This window comes from Silurus aristotelis, assembly GCF_946808225.1.
Source record: "Silurus aristotelis genome assembly, chromosome: 20".
NCBI classification, from domain to species: domain Eukaryota; kingdom Metazoa; phylum Chordata; class Actinopteri; order Siluriformes; family Siluridae; genus Silurus; species Silurus aristotelis.
In genome coordinates, this window is record NC_139593.1 from 17,345,778 (window position 1) to 17,373,684 (window position 27,907).

General features: G+C 38.1%; 2 long non-coding RNA genes across 2 annotated transcripts in view; one reads left to right on the top strand and one right to left on the bottom strand.

The window, feature by feature from the left end:
• Positions 1 to 1,639: 1,639 nt before the first annotated feature.
• Positions 1,640 to 2,999, top strand: LOC310715502. The gene is made up of 3 exons (XR_014530346.1): positions 1,640 to 1,814; positions 2,572 to 2,670; positions 2,813 to 2,999. It is a non-coding gene; the product is annotated as an uncharacterized lncRNA (long non-coding RNA).
• A 4,692-nt stretch (positions 3,000 to 7,691) lies between these two features.
• The window catches only part of LOC310715822, a 182,163-nt gene continuing 161,947 nt past the window's right edge, over positions 7,692 to 27,907 (bottom strand). The window contains exon 3 of the long non-coding RNA XR_014530397.1: positions 7,692 to 7,768. This is a non-coding gene — a long non-coding RNA (uncharacterized lncRNA). The remainder of the gene's footprint in view (positions 7,769 to 27,907) is intronic.

The window sequence follows — 27,907 nt, forward strand, 5'->3', positions numbered from 1 at the left end:
GTGAAGTCCCTTTGATGCGCTGGGCAGTTTTCACCACCCGCTGCAGTGTCTTGCGCTCTGCAACAGAGCAGCTCCCATACCAGACTGTGACACAGCTGGTCAGGATGATTTCTATTGCACAGCAGTTGAAGTTCACCAGGATATCCGAGGAGAGCTGATTTTTCTTTAGTGTCCTCAGGAAAAAGAGGCGCTGGTGTGCCTTCTTGACCAGGCTGGAGGTGTTGGTAGTCCAGGACAAGTCCGCCGAGATGTGGATCCCTAGGAACTTGAAACTGGAGACGCACTCAACAGCCATTCCATTGATGTGGGTGGTGTCGTGTGTGCCTCTTGACTCTTCCCTGAAGTCCACAATGAGCTCCTTTGTCTTGGAGGTGTTAAGGAGCAGGTTATTGTTGTTGCACCATGTGGTTAGGTGCTGGATCTCCTCCCTGTAGGCAGTCTCATCATTGTTGGTGATGAGACCGATCACGGTAGTGTCATCTGCAAACTTGATGATGGAGTTAGATCCATTCACAGGCCTGCAGTCGGAGGTGAAGAGGGAGTAGAGGAAGGGGCTCAGCACACAGCCCTGTGGTACACCAGTGTTGAGTGTGATGGTGTTGGAGCAGATAGAGGCAGATTGAACCTGTTGGGGTCTGTTGGTCAGAAAGTCCAAGATCCAGTTGCAGGTGGAGGTGTTAATGCCCAGATCTGCAAGTTTGGCTATTAAGTTGGATGGAATGATGGTATTAAATGCTGAGCTGAAGTCAACAAACAGCATACGTGCATAAGTGTTCTTATTGTCCAAGTGTGTGAGCACAGAGTGCAGTGCCATGGAAACTGCATCTTCTGTGCTCCTATTGCTGCGGTAGGCAAACTGGTGAAGGTCTAATAAGGATGGTAGAGAGTCCTTCAGGTGTGCCAGGACCAGCCGCTCAAAGCACTTCATGACAATGGTTGTCAGTGCTACAGGGCGGTAGTCGTTCAGGCACGTTGGGTTGGAGTGTTTTGGCACTGGCAAAATAGATGTGTGTAATCCATTTTCCCCCTCAGGGCTTGCCATAGATAGGCAAGGGACATGCGCACTTGGGGGTGCTAAAGTGTCGGTGACTTCTGGCTGAAGGTTATGGTGTGTAATAAAGTTGTAAAGAGTTTGAATAATCTCGTTTATTGTTTTATTTAATATAAAGTGTTTAGGCGAAACCTACACTAACGCTCGGTTACAATATAAAGAATTTACTGCAGATTCACAGGTGGCTACAGTCTTCAAACACTGTAGAAAAATAACATTTTGCTTAATTTTTCCATTAGAAAAGTAAAATAAAAGTTAGGGTTACATCATTATTTTTATTCAGCTTCTTTAAGCGTTGAAAAGATTAAATTCAAGATAGAATTTGTATTTCTTCATTTTGTCACTTTAGTGCCCAATTGCAATCATGACATCATCATACTTCTTTTGTAGTTCAAACTAAATGTTGCGGTTTATTTAATTTCACCAATCAGAGACAAGCTTTTCGAATCGACAGCTAATTGTCCAATCACATGATGGCATATAAAGTATATGATATAAAGTACATCTCATAGACCCTTTTAGTGCCGACGGCATGATGACGTCACGGCGCCTGCTGGAGGCGGCCAATACAAACCAGCAGAGAGTCGATTCACAAGAAACACAAACATCATCTTGTCCATGGAGTACAGGATCTCATTTTAAATGTTATCGCATACCTGCTGCCACTGCCTGGCAAAACAAAAACCATGACAGCTTGTGCTTAAACACAAGGAAACGAGCAGACTGGACTGAAACGATCATCAAAGAGCACAATTCATATCAGGTAAGATTAAAGAAACTATTGTCTTTTGTTGATATGGTTTGCTTAACTGTCAAAAATCTTCATGCCTGCATACCTACTCAGAAATTGGACAAAAACTTAATTGGTATATCATTTAACGCTAACGTTTTAGCATGTAATTTAGCTGCTAGCTAACGACCAGACACTAAACATAAAGAAAACTGCTTGTGTTGTCTCCTTTTCTGCAACTGTCATAAGTGCAACTGTATAAACAGAAAGGTAACAGTGAACAGACCAATGTTATGTCTCATGTCTGTGTACAAGTATGTGCATGTGCTAACGTTTGCCATGTTAGTAGGCAACCTGAATGGCAGCTTGTGATGTACATAGTGAGGTACTTTTCTCCTGCACATTAGCCCCGCCCACAAAACCACCACACGGTTTAATAAGTGAAAAAGGCAATATTGAGCAAACATCGCATTCAGTGATGCAGAGTTTTTTTTTTTATTGGAAATTGTAAATGAAGTTGTATTATGTTTCCCAACAATTTGGATGCCTCCCTTCCCATGTCAAGTCTTTATGTGACCTCTTAGCTTCCATTGAATATAATTTCCATGGTTTGGACGTAAAAAAAAATAAAAAAATAAAAACCTTTTTTCTAAATATAATGTTTGTGTTCATAAGAACAAATAAATGCATACAGGTTGTATTGACATGAGGGCAAATAAAGGATGGCAGAATCTATATATAGTCAGAACTATAATGAATTTCTTTGATTGATTTATATTTATAATTGCAGATGTGTACAAAGATTTAATTGCAAAAAATGGATGCTTTCAAGAGAGGAGAAGACATCTGGAAGACCAGTGCACAGCAACTAAAAAAACCTATTGAGGCTGTAAAGGTTTGCGATTATCTTCTATTCAGGATTGTTGAATTGTTAAACAGCAATATTTTGCGTGCCTTTTTCCTCCTTTCTTTTTGAGGTACCATGGGGTGGGCTAAAATGTTAATTTTGTAAATGCACATGTTGTTTTTAGGTCACAAGTACCTCAAAATCTCAACTACAACTGCAAGTATCTCAAAATGCAGCTAATGTTGCAATGGGAGAACCAACGTAAAAGAGATCTCCAGATGTTGTACAGGAAGAAAACGGCTCCTGCCACCTCCACTCCATTGTCTGATGACTTGGATATCACTACATTTTACTTGTTTCAGAACAGAGACGAATCAGAGCAGAGAAGATCAAGGAACAGTAAGCAATATTTAAATTTCATATCAAATAATGTGAAAGGTATATTTCTCTCTGATTTATTTCTTGTTGAAAAGGCAAGCTTACTTTGGATTCTTCCATCTCTATTTTAGATATGTTCAAATCTGACCTAATAGAGAAAGGTTAGCTGTCAATTTGTCTAAGAAGGAGATTTCTAAAGCAGCAAAATGTTCCATCCTAAGTGTTTAATTTCAGATTTTTTATTCAAACTGGAAACAAATGTTTAAAGTGGTCATATGATGCTATTTGCAAGGATCATTATTATGTGTATTGGGTGTAATATATTTTAGCATGCCTTAATGTTAAAAAATCTTTATTTTACACATACTGCTTATTATTGTAGCTCTTTATGAGCTGTGTTTCTCAAACACATTGATTTCTACAAAGCCCCTCTTTCCAAAAAGTGCAGTGTGCTCTGATTGTCTAGTGATCCAGTGGGTTGGGATTTGTCCAAACACAAAATTGCATCATATGATTTCTTTGATTTCATATGATTTCTATGATTTTTTTCCTCTTTAAATTCAGGCAGTGGGCTTGTCACCCTGATATTTGCTGTTTGCATATCATGTTTTGATAGACATCTGGTTTTCTTGTGTTTATGCAAAAGAGGTAAATATTACAAATTTAGCATGACCCATAGAGTCGAAGGAGACAGTTCAATTAGAAATACCATATTTTGGAATCAACCAGAGTAATCAACATACATTGTCTTTAATTCTCTCTGGTTTCTTTATTGTTTAATAATATAAAACAAATATAATGTGCAGTGCATCTGGAAAGTATTCACAGCGCTTCACTTTTTCACATCTTGTTATGTTACAGCCTTATAACAAAAAAGATTAAATGGAAAAAATCACATATACATAAGTATTCACAGCCTTTGCTCAGTATTTTGTTGAAGTACTTTTAGCAACAATAATGGCCTCAAGTCTTTCTAAAAACCATTAGTTTTGTTAACTGTTGCACCACTGTTAAATAAAAATATACAATTCTGTGTTTTTTTTGTTTTAGTTTAAAATGATCCCAAACTTTGGAAACTTTCTGGTGTTTTCTTTGGCCATAATGTTCTCCTCGCCCCTCGCTGTTTTCTTTCCGTTCTTCCTTTTTTGGTAATGGTTTGGACATGTGCAGAGGAGGGACACAAATTATATAGGTAGAAGAATGCTGAGGATGGAGCCACCAGGTAGGAGGAAAAGAGAAAGGCCAAGGAGGAGGTTCATGGATGTGGTGAGGGAAGACATGCAGGTAGTTGGTGTGAAAGAGGCAGATGTAGAGGACCGTGTGGTATGGAGACGGATGATCCCCTCTGGCAAGCTCTAATGGGAGCAGCCAACAGAAAAAGAAGAAGATTTTTATGAAAAAGACATGTTTTTTCAAAACATTAGTGCCACCTTTTAATTTTTCGTTTACATATGGCACCTTTTAGTGTTTTTTCATAAAATTCTGATGATGAGTATGAACATTTAATATTTTCATAACAACTACAACAGGTACCCCTAATGGGAGCAGCCGGAAGAAGAAGAAGATTTTTATTAAAAAGACATATTTTTGTAAAAACATGCTTGGTAGTGCCACCTTTTCATTTTTCGTTTACATATGCCACCTTTTAGTGTTTTTTCATAAAATGATGATCATGAGTATAAACATTATTTTCATAACAACTACCACAGGTACATTTTTTGTAAAACTTCATTTGTCGTGTCACCTTTTTCCTTCCATATTCCACCTTTTAAAGGGTTTTAAAGAAATTATGCAAATTAAAAAATAAATTTTTTGTCAAACATGGTTATAACAAATTTGTTTTTTGTTCACGTATTGCACTTTTTTGATATTATAGATGTTATCTTCATAACTATAATATTTTTTTTATGAAAAAGAAATATTTTTGTCAAAACATGAATTGTCTTGTCACCTTTTTGTTTTTCCTTTGCTTATTGAACCTTTTAGTGGCTTTTCATTAAATTATGATTATGAACAATAATATATCCATACATTTTACGTTTATTACAAGTTTTTTGTTTCAAAACTATAACTTTTTAACAGTTATTAATTAAATTATGCTAATTAAATTTTTTTTTTTTTTTTATAACTATCATATTGTTTCTTAAAAAAGGTCATAATTTTGTTCGAACATAATTTGTCATGTCAATTGTTCATTTGTCATTACCATTTTATAAGTTTTTCATGGAATTATGATTATGAAAAAGAAAATTTTTATTTTCACAATGACTATCATTTTCCCATTCAGGAACTTCGAGCCTCGTTGAAACTTTTTGTGAACGCCCCTGCATTGTCCACGCCCTGAACCACGTGTGAAATCTGGCCAATAGGCAAGACATCACGTCGCGTTATCCAGGAAGCTACAAGATTACTTTGCGGTGGTAGCGACATTAGCTTCTACTCGTTCAGGTAAGCCAGATGTAAATGCAGGCAGAATTCCGTCTGCGTGTTCCTGCTTGCCCCGCTTCATTTTGGGGGTGGGGGGGAGATACACGCAGCCGATGTGTTGTTTGCTTAGCTTAGGAGCTTGCTTAGTCGGCTCTCGAGGGAATTGGCTATTAGCATTTTAGCCGTGTGCTCCCGGCTGCTGGCCGAGCTCCCGTTCCCCAGGGAGAGCTCTCGTTCTGAGGTTCTTTCTCCCGGTGCGTGTAACGCGGTGCTCCGTAATTTCTTCCTCTGAGGTTGGTAAAATTTCAGAGAGCGCCGGTGTGTCGCTCGCAGGCCGATCTGGCAGAAGGCGTGGAGTCGGACAAATCCTACCCAGCCTCCCCTGCCGGGTCGAGCGCCTGCTCTTCAGGGAAGCATGCCTGGCGGCTGTTTCTTCTCCCAGCGCGAGCGGCATGGCATTACATGTGTTTCTCCCCAAGGAGGATGAGCTGATGGATGCTAGCGAGCCCAAGGACTCCTCACAGCCTGTGCTGTATGAGGAGCTCCTCGAGGTCGTGAAACGGGCCGTGTCCAAGCTGGATCTAGCTTGGCCGGTCGTGAAGCAGAAGGAGTGTGCACCCAGTGAGCTGGATGAGCGTTTCCTATGCCCCGAGTCACAGCCTCAGCGCCTCAGCACCGAGGTGTCCAGGTCCTGGGAGACCTGTGTGCGGCGCGTGCTTTTCCCAATGTTTCTCGCTGTGCGCGAATGTAGTTGGGGCTAAGTAGTGTGGCTATGGGACGATGACGCATGTGGAAGAGACACTAGCTAGCTATCTCTCCCCAAGTGTTGCATCGATGAAGGCTATCGGTTTGCTGTGCGTCTGCTGTCGCCCTAATAGGATGGTTTCCTAGCCAAGGAGCAGACGTTAAGCAGGTGGGTAGTGGATGCCATCCTTTTAGCTTACAAGTCCTCTGGTCTCCCCGCTCCGCTCGGGGTCAGGCTCACTCCACCCGGAGTGTGGTGGCCTCTACGGCCTGGTCTGCTGGAGTACTCTGCTGATACTCCAGGACATTTGCGACGCTGCGGGCTGGTCCATCCCGCTGACCTTGTTGGGTTATGGCCTCAACCTAAGAGCCACTCCGGTCTCCTCTGTCCTGTGTGTAGGTGCCAAGGCCCTCACACATTTGGCAGGATCTGGTCAGTATGATGTGATTAGACACTCATTCCCAAAGCGTTTCGACACAGCTCGATGTTCCTGAATGGGGAACGTCTCTAGGTTACTTATGTAACCTTAGTTCCCCGAGGGAACGAGACGCTGCGTCTCCGTGCCACACTTCCTGCATCCCTGCGGCGCTTACCTTCTCTCTTTGCAGAAGCTAATGTCACTACCACGGCACAGCCATCTTGTAGCTTTCTGGTTTACGCGACGTCGCCTGCCTATGACGTCACGTCTTGCCTATTGGCCAGATATCACACGTGGTTCAGAGTGTGGACAATGCAGGGGCGTTTCCAAAGCGTTTCGACATTTTTTTGTAAAAATTGTATTGGCTATGTCACCTTGTTTGTTCCCTTATTCCAGTTGTGACGGTTTAAAGTAAATTATGCATATTAATATAAATATTTTATGTTTTATAATAACAATTAATTGTTTATGTTAAAAGTCATAGTCAATTTTTGGGATTTTCTTCCAGCAGTAAGCAAGAGATGTAATGACCCAACTTCTTTACACAGAACAAAAAACAGACACACAACACTTAACATTCAGACAATACACACAACATTTAACACTCAGACAATACAGCTGCGCTAGACACCAGGGGGATTGCAGTCTTTAAACAAAAAAGGTAATCCAGTCTCTCCAATTGGATCACAAATTTTGTAAGTTAGGGAAAATAAATAGACTAGTTTTTTTTTATCAATTAATAATTTTTATCCAAAAATTATCGTGGATTCTTTTGGATACTTCAGACAATATCGCCTATGTTAGACAGACCATAAAAAACGTCTTCTAATCTTGCATCTTACGTCTAAGGTGAGGAAAACATTGTCGCAACGGAATCATCCCACCAAAGGAAATTATCTTTAATTAAACAATTAATGCATAACCAAGACACGAACACACATGCAGCCCTATTGGCTGGCAAATTGGAAAATCCCCGCAAGCAAGGAAGTATCCTAAAACTTACCCCTGATGTGTTATCTCCCTTTGGATATTGGTGGAAAGTATCTCGCTTCTGACACCAAAACTGTTAGATTTTTATTATGAATAAAACAAAACTCTGATATCAGGGAAGAATCACACAGCACACAGAATGCAGCAAATGTTCTTCTTCCGTTTATTGCAGGCAGCAGACACTGTGTGTGTGTGTGTGTGTGTGTGTGTGTGTGTGTGTGTGTGTGTGTGTGTGTGTGTGTGTGTGTGTATATACATACACACATTGAAATGAAAACTGACCTAATGTTGTTTCCTGTTTAGACAAGAGGATATACTAGCCAGAGATGTGTGAGCCCAGATAAAGGCTTCCTGTATACCTTACATACTAACATCGTTAATATTCTATAGACACTGAACAGACAAAAGAAATGTGTGTGAACCAGTGTGAAAACCATCTTAACACTAACATGGCCTCTAAGACATTTTTAGGAGATGCTACAATCCAAGGTAGCTCTAAAAAAATAAAAAATAATAAGTCACAAGTAATTTAGGGCAGTACAAAGTTTGGTTTGTTCTTCATTTTCAGTTTATAATCCCTTAATAAAATGCTCACTTTTTTCTAATGAATCATTGCTGTAACTTTAAAACAATTATTATACAATAATTCTTATACTTATATAGCAAAATCTGCAAATTAGTTGCAGTTGATACAGGTTTTAAAAAAAGTAATTAACTAAAGACAAAAAATGCTCAAAACAAAAATCATATAGATGTATACTGGTCATGTGAAAAATAAAGTTATTACATGTTTAATATAAATTGCATGCTATTGTATCATAGCTGTTATTACAGCTCCATGATGACTTTTATTAATCTCCATGCTGGCTGTAAAATCTTAGACAATACTTAAATCCTCTTAACTGGCTAAGCAGACACACTGAAACCTACAATTGAGAGCTATTTCTACCTGTTACTACCGTTAGTTGATGTAACCCAGGGCTCCCACAGTTATGGCTCCCACATTTGGAACAGCCCTCTGAACAATGCCAGAGACATCATCTTATTTAATTTTTTTTTATATTTAACTCATATCATATCTAATCATTTATCTGATAATAAAGGTTCTACTTTCAAACTTAAATTTCCCTTAGTTATCTGACTTTTCTGCCAGAAAGCGGACTTTAGAGGTAAATCACTGTTTGTTTTTAGACTAGATGCTACAAAAAGAATGATTATAAATCATATATATATATATATATATATATATATATATATATATATATATATATATATATATATATATATATATATATATATATATATATATATATATAACAGCAGATATAGGTATATATAGGTAACAGCAGACCCTACAAAATTACTTTCAGTTTCTAACAGCATTTCATGAATTTATCATTATGAATGTAAAAATGTATATTTAAAAAATATACATTTTTTAAATATACATTTTTGTCAATTTTTGTCAAAACATTATTTGTGCTGTCACATGTTTATTCACATATTGCATTCAGATTTTAAGAATACCTAATATTTTTATTTTTAAAAATTATATTGTTGTGACAGCATATCTCATGTCACGTTTTTAGTTTTAAAAACTGCACTTTTTAATGATTTATAATGAAATTTTGCTTATGATTAAAAAAAAAATCATATTTTAAGAATAACTATCATATTTTTATGAAAAAAGTCAAATTTGAGTCCAATATAATTTGTCGTCGTCTTTTCGTTCAATTATTGCCTTTTATAATGGTTTTAAATGAAATTTTTATTTTGAATATCATATTTTTATGAAAAAAGTAAAATAGTTTTTTTTTTTTTTTTTTTTTTTGTCCAAACATGAATATAAAAAGGGTCTGAGACTGAGACTTGTGGAATCGCATTTTCAGTGCCTAAGAAGCTGAAATGTAACAGCACATACACAGCTTTGCCAAACAAAAGCTGTTAAAATGTTTGATGATTTATGACTTTGACATTTTCATTCACTTTTTGCAATTTGAACAGATTTTCATTAAATTATGATTATGAATATGAAAATGAATATTTTCATAATAACTATCATATTTTTATGAAAAAATTCATATTTTTGACAGAACATGATTTGATGTTTTATTTCACTATAAACATGTAAATGTATCCTGGGAAATGGTGTATCGTGGTGCATGCTTTATGTTCAAATATGTTTTTGCTCCATAAACTGCTTTGCTTTCGTCCTATGAGGCATTATCAGCCCCATAAAAGTTCATTACCAACAGCACTTTAAAAAAAAAAAAATTTATTAATTATAATTTTTATGGCATTTATTTTTATAATTTTTATGATTTTATGATTATGAATATGATATATTGTCAAAATAACTACATAATAACGCTTTGCCAAAAATGAGCTGTTGATGACCATTCATGTTTCACAGTTTATCAAGAAATTATGTAATGAATGTTAAGATTATTTCTTTTGTAATAACTTTCATATTTCTATCAAAAGTCATATTTCTGTTAAAACAAGTTTTTTTTATGTAAGCTTTTAAATTGACTTTTTGCATTTTTAACAGTTTTTCAAGAAATTATGCTTATGACTTTAAAATTCATATTTTTTTAAATAGTCAAATTTGTATCAAACATGATTTATGTCAAAGCCGAACATGACGTTGCATGTTTTAAATATTTTTCATTAAATTCTGTTTATGAATATTAAAAGACATATTTCCATAATAACGATCATCTTTTTATGAAAATAGTCATATTTCTGACCAAACATGAATTTTCTAATTACTTTTCCTTTCACTGTTTGCACTTTTTTAACAGTTTATCATGAAATTATGATTATGAATATGACAATTCATATTTTAACAATAAAAAAGTTTCATGTAAATTTTTTGTTTATTTATAGTTAATGTATTGCACTTAACGGTTTTTCATAAAATTATGATTATGAACATAAATTCCTATTTTAATAATAATGATCATATTTCAATGAAAACAGTCCTTTTTTTTTTGTCAAAACATGATTTGGAATGCCAGCTTTTTTGTTATATTTTTACACTTTTCAACAGTTTTTCCTGAAATTATGCTTATGAATTAGAAAATTTAAGCTGATTTGAGACAATGTTCATTGTTAAAAGCACTATACAAATAAAAATGAATTGAACTGAAGCAATTGAAGCATGCTTATAAATATGAAATGTCAATTTTTTTACAATAACTTGTAAAAATTTGATTTGTTATATCATGTTATTCATTAAATTTTTAAAAATTTTTTCATGAAATTATTCTGATAAATATGAGTGTAGCTGTCTTAGAAAATGTTGTAATTGTTTTTAAGTATGTCAATAATTTAAATTGTGGAAAAGTATTTAGTTCACAAATGAGGTATAATGTATAAATGTTCATTTGGAAATTGTGTTATAAAACTGTGTAATAGTGACACCTTCAGGAGAATTACATTCATTATTGGTTGAATTTGTCACATGGTCTAGCTAGCCGTTTTAGTTTTCCGATCCACAAAGAAATGCACGCACGCTGAGAGCTATCCGATAGTAAAAAGTGTTAGTGTTGAAAGGAAAGCCTATATAAATATCTTTTGATGTCTCCTGTATTTCTGATTGGAAAGCGCACACGGTATGTGGTTTATCGTTAGATTTAATCTGTTAATTTGTAATAATATACTTGTGTATCGATATTGGTTCAGTTCTAAACAACAGGTTAAACAGTGGTAAAAACAGAAACACTGTATATATCTGAATGTTATTTTATTTGTTTCAGTTTTTCACGGTGTTATGACGTTATGTGAAGAGATTAAACGTTACGAAATCAGTTGAAGCCTCATTCTTTTAATCAGAAGAAAACCTACAGGAGCCGTTACAGTGAAAAACGTGTATTTGCACCCCTGGCCAGAATTAATCGAGAAAAAGGAAATATCGTTGTCAGCCCTCGATGTAAAGAACATCCAGTCGACCTTGGTGGAAAACTGCAGCCCAGTGGTGGAAGAGAAGACGTCGCCTTTCAAGGGAGCAAAGCGACTTCGTTGATTTCGGATTGGCTTCATTTCGTGAGACTGTATTTCGTTTAGGGCGGAAGCAACGATAAGAGCAACGTAAGAAAATATTGCTGCAGTGAAGACGGATAGTCACAAGGGGGCAACGTTGTAAAGCTTGGACAATTTGGTTGCTACCCTTGTATTTACAGGTCAGACTGTATCTTTTCAGCTTGAAATTTCATTTCTAGGTTTATGTTACTGTGTATGCAAATGATTGAAACAAATATTTGCATTTGATCATTTCTTTCGAGTTGATAAAAGTGTGTAACTTGCCATTTTCATGTGGTACTCACAGCTTGCTATCAGTGATTAAAGTTGAATAATCACGTGATTCAAAGTAAGTTACCAACATGGATCAAAATAGATCGGACAATATCTTAGACCAAGTAATGCAAGCTCTTGAAGATGAAAAGGCACAATTAGAGGGGAAATTAGAAGCTGAAATCGATGCCTCAGAGAGGCAAAATTGGGAAAGACGCATAGCTGAAATTAATGCGGATCTGGAAGTTAATAAGACAAGACTCCAAAAATCATCACAAGTTGACCAAGAAGTTAAGCGTCCAACAGTAAAAATGCTGGAGTTGAGACATGAGGAGATCGTAAAAAGACAATGGAAGTTCATGTTCACTTACGCAAACTTCAAAGCTGAAGCTCAGTTTATCAGATCTGAACTGAAGGAAGAGTGCTCTAAAACTGATGTTAGTTAGATGATATGATCGTGACTGCTGAAAAACAGGAAGCAGAGTTAAAACAAATATATGAGAGTATTCGTTCACTCAACGTTTAATCTCAAGATGTAAGAAGAAGAATGGACAGTTGCACTTCAGTTACGAGTGACATAACTGCATTACTGAAAGGACGCTGCACAGAAGTTGGCATTAAAGAGTTTGATGGGAAAGCCATTAAAGAATCACTGTGCCAATTATTGCAAGGTGATGACGCTAGGTCAATTTATGGTTCAACTGTGTCACGAGCTGAAAGAGATAGTCAGCAGAGTAGTTATATGTCCGGAAAAAGTGCAGAAGCAGCGGCACGCCTAGCTGCCAAAAGTGCTGAACTAAAGAGAGAAAGGGACATTTTAGCTCAAAGAAAAGAGGTGCTAGACCAACAAGAGAGGCTAAAGATGCTGGAGGATCAAAGGGATCTTGAAGTTATGGAAGCTGAATACAATGTGTATGCAGAAGAGGAATCAAAATTGAATGCTGAAATAGGAGATACTAAAATGAGATGCAGTTTGCCTCCATGTCAGCATCCACTGCAACACAACAACTCTTCATGCTGTAGGGTTTCTGAAAATTCTTTAGCTCAACCTTGCTCGGGAAAGAATCTAGGGATGCAAGTAGATGAGGTCTTGTTAGTAAAGGCACTTAAGGAATCCCTGGCAATGACTAAAGTTCCAGCTCCAAAAACCATTCACATTTACTGGTGATCCACTCAAGTTTACTGAATGGCACACATGCTTTAAAGCTTTGATTGAAACCAATTGCACAACTCCAGCACATTGATTGTTCTATCTGAAAAGGTACATAAGTGGAGATGCACTTAGTGTACTAGAGGGAACCTTGTATAGGAGTGATGAGGAGGCATACACACAAGCTTGCGATGCCATGAACAAGCGCTATGGATACCCTTTTGTAATCCAAAGAGCATTTAGGGCAAAGCTGAGCATTTGGTGATTTTCTTATCCCCTGCAAAAATGCAATGCCTCATGTACAAGGTCTTTAGTCTAGGATTTTTGGATGATTGTGAAGAAAATCAGAAATTGCTGCAGAAGCTTCCTGACTGGATAACAACTCGTTGGAATAAGTATGTTACTAAAGTATATTAGAAGAAGGGAAGCCAAATCCAAGTTTCACTGAGCTTTCAGACTTTGTAGCAGAGGAGGCACGTATCGCATGTAATCCTGTTTCCTCTCTACATGCTTTGAAACAGGTGGAGGAAAAACCTGGGAAAGAGCAGAAACGTCTCAAAGCCAGCGCTTTGGCACAAAATGTTAAACCAATTGCAAAGAGTCTGAGTTCATGGGAAAAGGAGAACGGCCCTCGACCCAGTTCTTCGGGCACTCAGGATAAGAAACAAATAGAATGTGTTTGTTGTCAGCAAAATCACTTTATTTACTAATGTGAAAAGTTTGCAGCAATGCCTCTTGAAGAGAAAAAAAGGTTCATCATCAACAACAAGATGTGTTTTGGTTGTCTAAGAGTCGGTCATATCTCTTAAAAACTGTAGAAAGAGAGCTACTTGTAACATCTGCAGACAGAGTCACCCCTTTCCACTTCATGAAGAATGATATCAGGGAGGAAAGCCAGAAGCTTTACCTGATGAAAGAGCTTCCACTAGTTTGTGCAGTGTGGGAATGGACAACTGTACTCGCACCTTAATGATTGTGCCAGTATGGCTCTCTTGTGTGACAAAGGATAGCCCAGAAACTCTATTCTATGCATTACTGGATACACAGAGCAGTAATACATTTATTGATCAGGAAGTCTGTGACAAAATTCAAGCAAACACTGAACCTGTCAAATTAAAGCTGTCTACAATGACTAACAGAGCTTCAATTGAGAATTGTCCCAGAGCAACTGGACTAAGAGTAAGGGGTTACAATTTGCAAGATTACATTGAGTTACCATCTGCATATACTCGAGAGTACATTCCCTTGGATCATGATAGCATTCCTACTCGCAAGAAGGCTCAGAGTTGGTCCCACTAATCCAGTGTTGCTGATATGATACCAGATCTATTAGATTGTCCTGTAGGGCTTCTAATTGGCTATGATTGTCTAAGGGCTTTGAAGCCAATTCAAGTGATATCAGGAAAGAATCACGAATTATACGCAGTCAAAACAGACTTAGGCTAGAGTGTGGTAGGATCCATAACACGCAACACTTGCTCTAGGAATGTATCAAGATTCTGTTATCGCATTTCTTTAAAGGAAGTCCCAGTTATCACACCCGCATTAGTAATCAGAACATTGGAAGCAGACTTTCGAGATACAGACTTTAAGGACAAGGCAATATCTCAAGAGGACATTCAGTTTCTTCAGCAACTAAATGAAAAAACCCAAAACAACAAAGAAGGTTATGTGGAAATGCCTCTAACTTTTAGAGAACAGCCTCAGTTAACGAACAATAAGCAACTAGCCATAGCTTGTTTGAAGTATCTGAAACGGAAGTTTCAGAGAAATTCCAAGTACAGAGAGGACTACGTAAGGTTTATGGACAATGTTTTTAGAGATGGTGATGCGGAAGAAGCAGAAATCACATCAAAAGAAGGCAATACATGGTACATTCCACACCATGGCGTGTACCATCCAAGGAAGCCGGAAAAAATAAGAGTGGTGTTTGACTGCTCAGCCAAATTTGAAGGCACGTCTCTAAATAACCACTTACTCACTGGACCAGACTTGATGAATGCTCTGACTGGAGTGTTGTGTAGATTTCGTGAGCATCAGATTGCAATTGTTTGTGATGTAGAGAAAATGTTCCACCGTTTTTACGTTAGTCCAAAGGTTCGTGATTACCTGAGATTTCTATGGTGGGAAAATGGGAACACCGAAAGGGAACCAAAAGAATATCGCATGCAAATGCATATTTTTGGAGCGGCATCCTCTCCAGGTTGCGCCAACTATGGCATGAAATATCTTGCCCACAAATATGGAAAGGACTACCCTCTGGCAGCAAACTTCATTCTGAAAAATTTCTATGTGGATGACGGACTTGTCAGCATTGATTCCAATGAGAAGGCCAAGAAGTTGGTTAGTGAAGCACAAGAGGTCTTGGCAAAAGGAAAACTGCGTTTACACAAGTTTGTGTCCAATAACAGAGAAGTCTTGAGTGCAATTCCGGAGAATGAATGTGCTCGTCTAGTGAAGGATGTAGATCTAAACTACAATGAACTTCCAATGCAGAGTGTTCTGGGAGTAAAGTGGAATGTAGAAACTAATACATTCTTGTTCAAAGCTAACCTTAATGAAAGACCAGCCACTTGTCGAGGAATTCTGTCTGTGGTCGCGAGCCTAATAAGAAAACCTAACGACCCATTAGGTTTTCTCAACACAGTCTCACCCCACATCGTCACATATCAACGTTTGGTCATTGCCCCCTGGCGTCGACATCTGAGGCAGAAGGTACCCCCTTTGCGTCGCTTTTCAATGTAGATGGCCGTCCTATACACTTCAATGCAAATCCCTCATCTTCGGATTTTGACGCGGCCGGGGGTCAACCAACGAATCTGCCGTATGTGGTGGAAATTTCGTAACATTATTATTCATAATAATTATAATAATAATAATAATAATAATAATAATAACTTGGCTAGATTTATGTATTATCTTGCGAAAAAAAACACAACAGGTTTTATGCTACAGACTTTTTAATGGGTCAGACCGACCCTAAACGTCGGATTTTGACGCACGCAGTGGCTGCAAATCGGTTTTATTTGATAAAAAAGCGATTTGCCCAGTATATTTGTAATAAAGCTTTGATAGAACTTTACCAACTAACGAAGGTAAATGATATCGAATTATATTTTCTACCGTTTAGTTTTCATTTCTGTTAATACATCCTCCGCCCCAACATAGATCCAAACATCCAATCAGAAACTGGACCTAACAGAAACTGCTGTAGAAAATAATAATAATAATAACAATAATAATAATAATAATAATAATAATAATAATAATAATAATAATTGTTCCTGCATCTTACCCTACTTCACGTTGGCCAATCAGCTACTTCAGCGGTGACACATCATTGCGCGCGACGATCCCAAGCACCTTTGCGATTTTCTATTTTCATACGTAAGTATGAAACGTTAGATTAGCCTATGTACATTTTTGGAATATGGTACGAAATCCATCTAAACCATACATTTTCAGAAAGCTTATCTCACCTAGATGTTATTAAACGTGCGTCCCACCTTTCTCAAGAGTAAGTAAAGGAAGGTCATGGTGATGTTAAATACACTGTAGCTATTTAATGGTGTTTAAAATTAAAATTAAGTTTATCATTGGTAACCCAGTAAGTAGTTTTTTTTCATATTGTGCCTGATATAACCTACTCAATTAATTTTTAGATCACCAGAGACCATTTAGCCATCCCAGTGCCTTTAATGTGCCAGGGATATATGGATAGAAAATATAAATGCTTATTACATTTATTATATAAAATATTTTAATGACATTTTTACCTGAATACTCAAACCAGTAAAATTTCTGTCTGCCCAATCTTGTTATTGTAAGAATGTTTTTTTATAAAACATACAAAATAATTTTAAATAAAATTATTAGTGTAACATTTTACACAGCTTTGTTTAAACTTAAACCATGTCAGCTCCTACTGTGGACTCTGGCACCCCATGCGGACCCCAGGTTGGGAACCACGCGTATATTCAATAACTGAAACTGTAGACATAGACGTGTATTTTTGACGGTAATAAAGAACTTATTGCAGAAGAGTCCAAGCCTAATAGTTGGGCAACGGAGATCCCACCCAGATAGAACACGTACGTCTATAATATGTCTGCTAAAGATCTGCTCTTTAATTCATCTGTTAAACATCTTAGAAAGAGCTGCTGTACATCCATTCTAAATCATGAACATCTTACAGAATCTTCTAGAGGTCTATAAGACATCTGACAGCAGAAGTTTTAGAGATGTAGGGCAGATGAGCAAACAGCATCTGTCAGATGTCTTGCAGATGAAAATGCAGACATCCAATAGATGTCTGCCAGATGTACGTGTGCTATCAGGGCATTCACAGTTGGGTTGGTCTAAATCAGGGGTCGGCAACCTTCACCACACAAAGAGCCATTTGGACCTGTTTCCCACAGAAAAGAAAACACTGGGAGCCACAAAACCCTTTTGACATTTAAATTGAAATAACACTACATGTAACGTTTTTTTTTGCCTTTATGCTATGTATAATCAAACCATAATGTGTTGCATTTATGAAATCAATGAACTGCAGAGAGAATGAAATTACATTTCTGCATGCAACAAATTTTTTTTAACTCCTTAAAAAAAGACATTGGGTTGAAGGTTACTTTCAAGTGAAATACTCAATGTCTATTTGAGTCCTTTTTGTATTTATGAAAAGAACGCCGAACATAAATTATCCACCGGCAGCAAACCAAAAATGCCGTCCTCTTCTGTGTGCTGTCATCCTTTAACTGGAGCAAGCAGTCAGCTGTCAACCTGAATAATAAAAGGACTATTTCACCGAACAATAAAAAAATATGAATATATGCAAAATAATAGACAATTAAAATATGTATCATACTTGGTTGATGTGATTTCTGCTCCTGAACCTCAGCGCCCAGCGTCTGCACGTCAGGGCTGTATGATGTCACCTTCATCTTTACACAGGATCATAAGCTGTCATCTGTGAGGCATGCACGATGTTTGTTTTTAATAAAGTTCATGTTGGAGAACACCTGCTCACATGTGGATCCATGTGGATCCAAAGATCGACAGGACTCCAAGCGCATACTTTTTCATGTTCACATAAATGTCAGGGATAGCATTCCATGTTTCGAACAGAAGTTTGTTCTCAATAAAAAAAAAGATTTTCAATATCACTACATTTGTGATTCTGAGCAAGAACGGCCTTCTGACGGGCAACATCTTCAAGGTCTGCTGTCAAGCGTTTAAACTCGGATGCCCATATGTCTTTGTCGGCTATGTCGGCCAGTTCCATCTCAAGATCAGGTTGACTCACACCTGCAATTTCAGTCATGTTCAGTAGGGATGCATCGATGCTTAGGGGAGTGACAGGGAAGGATAATGTGTTTTTTTCTTCTCTGAACTCACAGAATCATTTCCCAAACAATGTTTGCATTGTGATGATTGCAGAATGTAAATACTCCGAATTTATGTTGTGAGCTTGTTTGAACTCTCTCAAATTGGGGAAGTGAGACAGAGTACCTTTCTGTACATCTGAAGCAAGCACTTTCAACTTGCGCTCGAATGCCAAAACCTCCTCCAACATGTGCAGGGCTGTGCGTCCTTTCCCCTGAAGAGCTGTGTTCAGCGTGTTCAGGTGCGCTGTCATGTCTACCATAAAGTGTAGCTTTTCCAGCGACTCTGGCTGTTCCAGCTCAGGAAAAGTGAGCCCTCTGCTCGCCAGGAAAGTTTTCACTTCTTCCAGACACGCAGCAAAGCGTTTCAGCACCTCCCCTCTGGACAGCCACCGGACTCTGTTGTGCAGCAGGAGATCAGAATATGCGCTTTCCAGCTCGTCCAGTAACACACGGAACTGATGGTGATTTAAACCTTTTGCCATTATTTTATTGACAATCTGAATGACAACATTCATTACTTCTGTGCATGCCGGAGGAAATGTTTGCGCACACAGTGCCTCTTGGTGCAGGATGCAGTGAAAAGTCAGCAGCTTTCTGTCCAGCGACTTCTGCAGTAAAGCCGCAAAGCCCTTATGTGCTCCTGTCATACTTGGTGCCCCATCAGTAGCCACTGACACCAGGTGAGTGGTGTTTATGTCTTTGGCTCTTAAACAGTTCAAGACAGCCTCACAGATGTCTTCCCCCCGTGTTTGGCCTTTTAGTGGTATCAACTCAATCAGTTCTTCCTGTGGCCCAGCAGAGTTTACATACCGGCAGAACAGTGCTATATGTTCAATATCACCTTTGTCTTTAGACTCATTACAGGCAATTGAGTAGGCCACAGCCGAATTGATGTTTTTAATTTGCTGTCTGGTGACGTCTTCTGCCATTTTTATGGTTCTGTCTTTGACAGTCTTTGCAGAGAGGGGCATATCCCTGATTGTCTGCACAATTTCACTCTTGTTTTTAAAGTCCGTGAATAGATGTTCTGAAATCTTAATGACATTTAAATTGATTCTTTTATATATTCTCCATTTGTGAACGGCTTCCCGTGGCCGACTATTTCCCTAGCTTTTTTTCTCTCATCTCCATCTGGATATTTTTGAGCAAAGGCTGCGTGTTTATTCTGGAAATGTCTTGAGACATTTGACTTTTTGTTGTTTGCTAGTTTCTCATTACATATTAAGCATACTGGTAAACCAGTCTGGTCAACAGTGAAAGCATATGAATCTGCCCACGTAGCATTAAACGTTCTGTTTTCTTCAGACACTTTTCTTTTCTTAGAATTCTCCATAGTTGGCCTACCTGGGGTCGAAAAGTTTAAGAAGTCGCGTGCCGGTGGGTGTCGCACATTAGCGGTTGTGACGCATATGAAGAGCGACAAAAAACTTTAACACGTTTTATTTAGATTTTACAAGATCACCAAAATCTTCAAATTTAGAATTACATTTTAAAAACTAACGAACTAAAATAAAATACATTTTAATTAAACACTCATTATTTATTTTCCAAAGCCACAGGGAGCCGCAGAAGAGGAATGAAAGAGCTGCATGCGGCTCCGGGTTGCCGACCCCTGGTCTAAATAAATTAAAGCCGCGGGTTGCCGACCCCTGGTCTAAATAAATTAAATTTTGACATTGAATGTGCCTTCAGGCTATTTATGTATGTGTGTGTTGTGGTTTTACTTGTATAACAACCTATTTGCTTTAAATGTGCTATGTTTTAAAATATCGTAATAATCTTTTGTGTGTGTGTGTTTTTTGTATATTTCAGAATGACAAAGCGAAAATTCAGGCCTTGCCCTGCTTGCCAGGTCGAGAACCAGGCTATCAGGAAGTGCTGCAGCGCCTGCTATACAAACCTCTGCAAGACTAAAAAGATGGAGGGCCTCAAAGACCGCCTGAATAATGCGTGGGGGCAGGGGGTCTGGAAAAAACGGAATGCGTCATGAGTGGTTTCTTCTACTAAAGTTGCAGTAAGTAAAAATACTCATGCTTCATGAATTGAATGGTAATCAATATGAAACTTAAAGCACATTACAATAACATCAATATTGTCCTACTGTCAAACAATCAACATTTTATTTTCTAACTGTGTAGAACAATCCGGCGTGAATCAACCCATATTTCTGTTGATTAAGATTCACTGAGTGCTGTAGGAAGAGGAATGAAGAAAATCATCATAGACTGAATTTGCGAAGTGGGAGCTGACTATTGCTGAAATAAAAGGGGCACAGAAAACCCTCATTACTTAACATTAGCTGGCATTTTAGCTTGCATAAAATTTTCTTGTTCTTCTACCTTACGACAGCACTTGCTGATTTCGAGGAATAGGGATATGGGTAGATTTATGCTGGAGTTGTCGTTTTGGTTGGTCAAAGATTGTGTTATCTTGTGACTGAACGTACAGTTTAAAAAAACTTTCCTTTCACTGACAGGCTTATGCATGCCTCCCACAGCCATAATACCATAAACCAGATTACATTTGGATCAATGTCCAAAGTTACTTATTACTTACTCTCAATTTGCTTATAAAATATTACATGTTACATCCTGTATGCAACTGATACGCTTTCTAATAGTGGTTTCCTTATAAATAAATTTATTACAAAAAATAAGATTTTGCACCAATGACAGCTTAGTTATTTTTCTTTTATTCAACAATTAGTTATTAAATTCCTAGTGTTTAAGAACACTGAAAACTCAAAACACCTTTCGTTGTATGCCTTGCATTCATCCACAAACTCATACACCATTGGCTAGCATGCAAGGTGATAACCTGCACACTGGGTTTAAGGACACTTTAATGAGTGCAGACGGAGCTGGACTTGAACCTGCTACCCTCTGGTTGCCGAACAGCACCAGAGAGAGAAGTGTTTATGGTCCTTGCACAGCAATGGAATTTGACTGTCAATTCTTATTAGGGCAACCTCCAAATCGTTGCCAAAAGTGATGTTGATGTGAAATGTATGTGAAGTGTATTCTTGATATTAATGCAAATGCACATTTTTGTACTTTTGTTAATTTCAGGTGCAGAAACTTGCTGCCTTGGGCTATATGCCCATTTTATTTATGGGCAGGAAAAAAAAATAATTTGTTGATCGCCGATATAAATTCTGGAATACCATTTAATGAGGACACACGACCTTTTGTTGATGCCACGAAGAAGGCTTATGAGTATTTACTTAAACAGCAAGGTTATAGTGCATAGGTATATATGCAGAACTCGATTCAGACCCATCCTGACCAGCAGATCCAAACCCCAACCCAGCCTGACCAGCAGATTCAGCACCATTCTGACCAGCAGATTCAGACCCATCCTGACCAGCAGGTCCAAACCCCACCCCAGCCTGACCAGCAGATTCAGCACCATTCTGAACAGCAGATCCAGACCCAGACTGAAGCTCAACAGATTGATGATGATATCATCCTCAACCTCTATTTTTTGCCCTCTCCATCCCATGTCCAGACTCACTCTGAAGCTCAACAGCTCCAGGTCCAGCAACAGCCCCAGCAAATTCAGCCCCTGACTGCCAAACCAAACCCTCAAAAAAATAAAAAAGGTAAAGTAAACTTTCTTGCAGCTAATCTCTTATGCAGAATTAATTATGGTTTAAATAACCACTGTGTAGTTTTTGATGTAAAAGTAGTGGACTATCTTAAAGGCACACAAAATCTTCCAAACAGTCAGCAGTGCTATGCTGTAAATAATTTGGCTGCAAACTGGATGTTTATTCCATAAACATTAATGATGATTCCAGATTCTGTGAAACCCTGCCTAGTGCATAAGTTGCGGTTTCATATAAATACACAAAGCCTCAGATCAAGTGCAATACTTTTATTTATTAATTACCGTTTTTTAACAATACCTTTTTTGCCTTTGTCATTTCAGGGTGCAGAAAATGCAGCAGGCAAAAAGTGTGGCAATACGACACTATCGTTGACAAAAGAATGACAGGGGTCAGATTTAGAACCATATTTTTTATTAATGTCTCTCTAATATTAATCATGTCCTCCTCATTGTACAATATTACTTTATAGCTTAACTTCTGATGTTTAGCCCACATCACCCGACCAGTGTATACAGCAAAGCATGAATGTCATTACTGTCTGTATGGTTTTGTGAAGTAAATACACAATTATACTTAAAAGTGTTTGTGTGTGTTTGTAGGATAAGGCTGAAGTAAAGGTGCGCTGGTTGCCTTGTTCTCAGTGGTAAGTATTGACATACAGTACATATTCATTCACACTTGACTATTTTTCTCATCAGCCCTTTGGCATTTTTGGTATAGTGTTGTTCTAGGATGATAGAGTAGTAGTATAGCATTAAATGAAGCAAGTCCTTCTGGGTATAGTTACATACACCAACCCTATCTAAATCGCAGAGGAGGCGAGTCGCAGCTATTTATAATTATAATCTAAGCGTCACACAAAAGACTAAACACAAATGTAAAACATTTGAAGTTCTTTACACCAACATAAAATATTCAGTGTCTAAAAGCAGGTCCAGTCAGTCAATTCCACTAATGAATATTTATAGACCCCCAGGGCCCTACTCTGATTTTCTCATAGAATTTGCAGATTTTATCACAAATTTAGCTACTTCTTTAGACAATTAATTGTTGGTGACTTTAATATTCATTTTGATCATCAGGAAGACTCCTTAAGAGCAGCAGTTATGTCTATTCTAGATTCAGTTGGAATTAATCAGAATGTTATAGGACCCACTCATAGTGGTGGACACACTCAAATTTGTTGTTAACATTTGTATTAAAAATAAAAAACTTAGTCATAATTCCAAAGTCTGAAGCTATTTCAGACCATTATCTCATCTCTTTTAAAATCTGCCTTAGTCATTGCATTACTACCTCACCACGTTATCGTGTTAAGCGTACTTTCCCGTCAGTTACAGCAGCGCATTTTATCAATAATTTTCCAGAAATTACGATATTAAATAGATCTTCGTCTGACCCCGCAGAGCTTGACTGGGCCACTGAATACCTAGAATCAACGTTACATTACACTCTAGATGATGTAGCTCCCCTTAAAACCAAAATAATCAGGGAGAAAAAATTAGCACAGTGGTATAATGATCATACGCGCACCTTAAAACAGACCACACCCATATGAGGATGGGTTCCCCTTTTGAGTCTGGTTTCTCTCAAGGTTTCTTCCTCATAACATCTAAGGGAGTTTTTCCTTGCCACAGTCGCCATGGCTTTCTTTTCGGGGATAAATGCACACCATTCACCTTGACTGTTGATTTCTGTAAAGCTGCTTTGAGACAATGTCTGTTGTGAAAAGCGCTATACAAATAAACTTGACTTGACTTGACCACTCGAAAATTAGAACGTAAATGGCGTCAAACAAAATTAACAGTATTTCAAATAGCATAGAAGGAGAGCCTCCTAAATTATAGAAAATCTCTTAGTGCTGCTAGATCAGTATATTTCTCCACCCTCATAGACAATAACAAGCAGAATCCTGGATTTTTATTCAACATGGTAGCAAAATTTACAGGAAATAAAAGCACTGCACTAACATGCACACCATCAATAGGTAGTAATGATTTCATGAACTTTTTTAATAATAAAGTTGAAAACATCAGGCAAGAAATCCAGACGGTTAATATAAATCCAAATTATTTTACAAGTAACCCTGTAGACAGCAGTGTAATTATAGCAGACAATCAACTACAAAGCTTCACTCCTATTCATGAGAATGACTTAATTTCATTAATCTCCTCATCAAAATCATCAACCTGCATTCTCGATCCCTTGCCTAAAAGTTTCTTCAAACAGATAATTCCAGAGGTAATTGAACCTGTTTTAAAAATAATAAACTCTTCCATTAACACTGGTTATGTACCTAAATCCTTCAAACTGGCAGTTATTAAACCCCTAATTAGGAAAACTGACATTAACCCTTGTCAGCTGTCCAACTACTCAGCCAACATTTTCATGGTTTTTGATGGGCTGTCACTTGGGCCCTGCATGGGCAACTCAAATTGGGCCCAGAGAAATTTGTCTATCGGCTCCACAAGCCCAGAAGGGTGACTGGGTCCATGGTGTCCATGGGTCCATGGGTCCATGGTGGGCTCTAAGTGGGTAGTATAGGCCTGTATAGGTGTTCTTTATATGGGCCCATTTGGGTCCCAAATAGGTGTTAAAAATGGGCCTAAAGTGGGCTTATGGGGCCCACATGACTTAATCATGGGTCAACCCACAATTGGCCCCTTTATGGGGTTGTTATGTCATTGATTTCTGTGGGTGAACTTAACGGTTACTTAATCTTACTATGGAAAATCCACTGTCAAACCATTTCAAACCTCAGTTACAATGTGAAACTGTGCCTGACCAAACAAAGAACTAATATTAGTTGATTTTATGTGCTGCTATATGTTTAAAATTACATGGTTGAGTATTTGAACTGTGAAAAATAAATGAATTAAACTCAGAATGTGTAAATCACATTTAATTTAAATTAATTCAAGTAAAAAATCATGAAACAGGAATAACAAAATTACTTAAGTAGAATAGTTCACTGGTGGGTCTATGCAGATTCCTCGGCTGCACACCTACAAAACAGTAAAGAAAGAGAAGACAGAAAAGGCAATTTAGTAAATTTTAAAACACTACCATTCACAGCAGCCAGTTAACATAATAACGTTTTACAGTTAACTGTGTATTTCATCAGATTTATTTCTCTTTATATATGCTGCCTCTGGGTGAAATTATACATAAACCTGGTATTAGCTTCCATTGCTATGCTGATGATACACAGTTGTATATTTCAGCAAAGCCAGATGAGAGAGATTAACAATGTTGAGAAGTGTGTAAAGGACATTAGACAGTGGATGCTTGATAACTTTCTTCTGCTCAACTCAGATAAGATGGAAGTACTTTTACTAGGACCACATGCAGCTAGAAGCAAACTTTCCGATTATGTAGCATCTCTGGATGGTGTTTCTGTTTCAGCGTGTACGGCTGTCGAAGACCTTGGTGTTATTATTGACCCCAGTCTTTCCTTTGAGGCTCATGTGAATAATATCACCAGGATCGCCCTCTTTCACCTTAGAAATATTGCTAAAATGTAAAATATGATGTCGTTACAGGATGCAGAAAAATTAGTTTATGCTTTTGTTACATCTAGATTAGACTACTGTAACGCTTTACTGCCTGGGTGTTCGAGTAAGTGCATAAATAAGCTTCAGTTAGTTCAGAATGCAGCAGCAAGAGTCCTCACTAGATCTAGAAAATATGAGCACATCAGCCCTGTTTTAATCAGTCTACACTGGCTCCCAATCAAATCTCGCATTGATTATAAAATACTACTACTGACCTATAAAGCACCGCAGTATCTGAGTGAACTTCTGTACCAATATGATCCTCCACGCCAGATCAAAATGTGCAGGCTATCTGTTGGTTCCTCAAATAATGAAAACTACAGCAGGGGGCAGATCTTTCTCTTATGAAGCCCCACAGTTATGTAACAACCTTCCAATCAGTGTTCGGGACTCAGACACAGTCTCAGTGTTCAATTTGAGGTTGAAAACATATTTATTTAGTCAAGCCTTTAATCAGTAGATTTTTTCTTAGGTAAAGGCGCAGATCTGGAGGGAGCATGGATATAGAGTGTTTGGTGAACTGGGATATTTGTATGCTGTCGTCCCCTCACTCTCACACGTTCAGTCAGCTTTGTTGACGGTGGTGTGGTGTGTCCTCTCTTATCCCAGAGATCCCTCATGTTGGTGTTACCTTCTGGTTCTCCCTTTTAGTTATGCTGCCATAGCGTGTCTTGCCGGAGTCCAAACGGCACAGTGATATTAACTTTCATACAACAATAAAGACACTTAATAATCCATATCCTTCTCTTTCTGTCACCCCTCTTCTTTCTCTCTCTCTCTCTCTCTCTCTCTCTCTCTCTCTCTCTCTCTCTCTCTCTCTCTCTCTCTCTTCTCTCTCTTTGTCAAACTAAACATGCTCCTGAGGCTCCAGTGACCACTGTTCCTGCCCCTCTCCCCTCCGTGGATCTTCCCACTTCGTCCAGGCCTGCCTCTGGATAGTGCTCTCTTTGACTGGAGGCCACTCTGTGCAGCTTGGGACGGTTTCTCATCAAAGCCTTGGGTGGTTCCATGAAATTCCGGAGTAAGAACGGGCACTTTTGAGGATGGATTTGACTGTAGTTAATGTCAACAGTCTGCTACATCGACTCAGGACTACTTTTCGCTTCTGATCATCATCACTGTACCCCGCAACATCATATAAATGGTCATCATATAAATGGCACATCTGCTATAAATGGACATTTGGTGCAACCCAGATGAGGATGGGTTCCCTCTTGAGTCTGGTTCCTCTCAAGGTTTCTTCCTTATGCCATCTCGGGGAGTTTTTCCTTGCCACAGTCGCCACCGGCCTGCTCATCAGGGACAAACTTACTTATAAAGAATATATTCAGTTTTAATCACCACATTATCTGTGTAAAGCTGCTTTGAGACAATGTTCATTGTTAAAAGCGCTATACAAATAAAAATGAATTGAATTGAATTAAATATTAATGTGTTAAAAAAGTATAATGCTCATTCTTCAATTATGCACGGGCGAATTTCTTCTGCTGAGTACTACCCTGAGGTTGATGAGTTACACCTTGGCAGGAACTGCATGTCTTCTCTTCACTTACCCAACTCTGAGGCCTTAGAGCGGTTGTCAGAGAAGTTGAAAGGGTTGCCCCCATTGTTCCAGAAAGACATTAAGGAGCTAATAAGCACGTTTCCTAAATTGTTTGCTGATGTGCCGTCCCATACTAATTTTTTAGAACATGACATTGATGTTGGTGGTCATGAACTGATTAGAAAACACCCGTATCGCGTAAGTCCTGCTAAACGAGCAATTATGAAGCCGGAAACAGATTATCTATTAGAAAATGGGTTAGCTGTTCCGAGTGTGAGCCCCTGGTGCTCCCCTTGCCTGTTGGTACCAAAAGCTGATGGTTCTGTTCGTTTCTGTAAAGATTTTCGAAAGGTGAATGCTGTGACAAAGTCTGATTCGTTTCCTCTTCCACAGATGGAAGATTGTGTTGATTCTGTTGGTGCATCTAAATTCACTAATAAGTTTGATCTCCTTAAGGGCTATTGGCAGGTTCCCCATTCCCATCGTGCAGCTGAGATCTCTGCCTTCGCCACACCAGACAATTTTCTCCAGTATACCGTGATGGCGTTTGGCCTTCATAATGCACCAGCGACCTTCCAGCAGTTAATGAATAGAGTCCTGGGGGATGTTTCGAACTGTGCTGTTTACCTAGATGATGTTGTCATCTATTCAGATACCTCAAAACAACACTTGGAAAAACTAGAACTAGTCTTTACACGTCTTTTAAATGCGTCTTTAGTTTTAAATTTGGACAAATGTGAGTTTGGCAAAGGAGTTTTAGGAATAGCTGGATATTACCTGT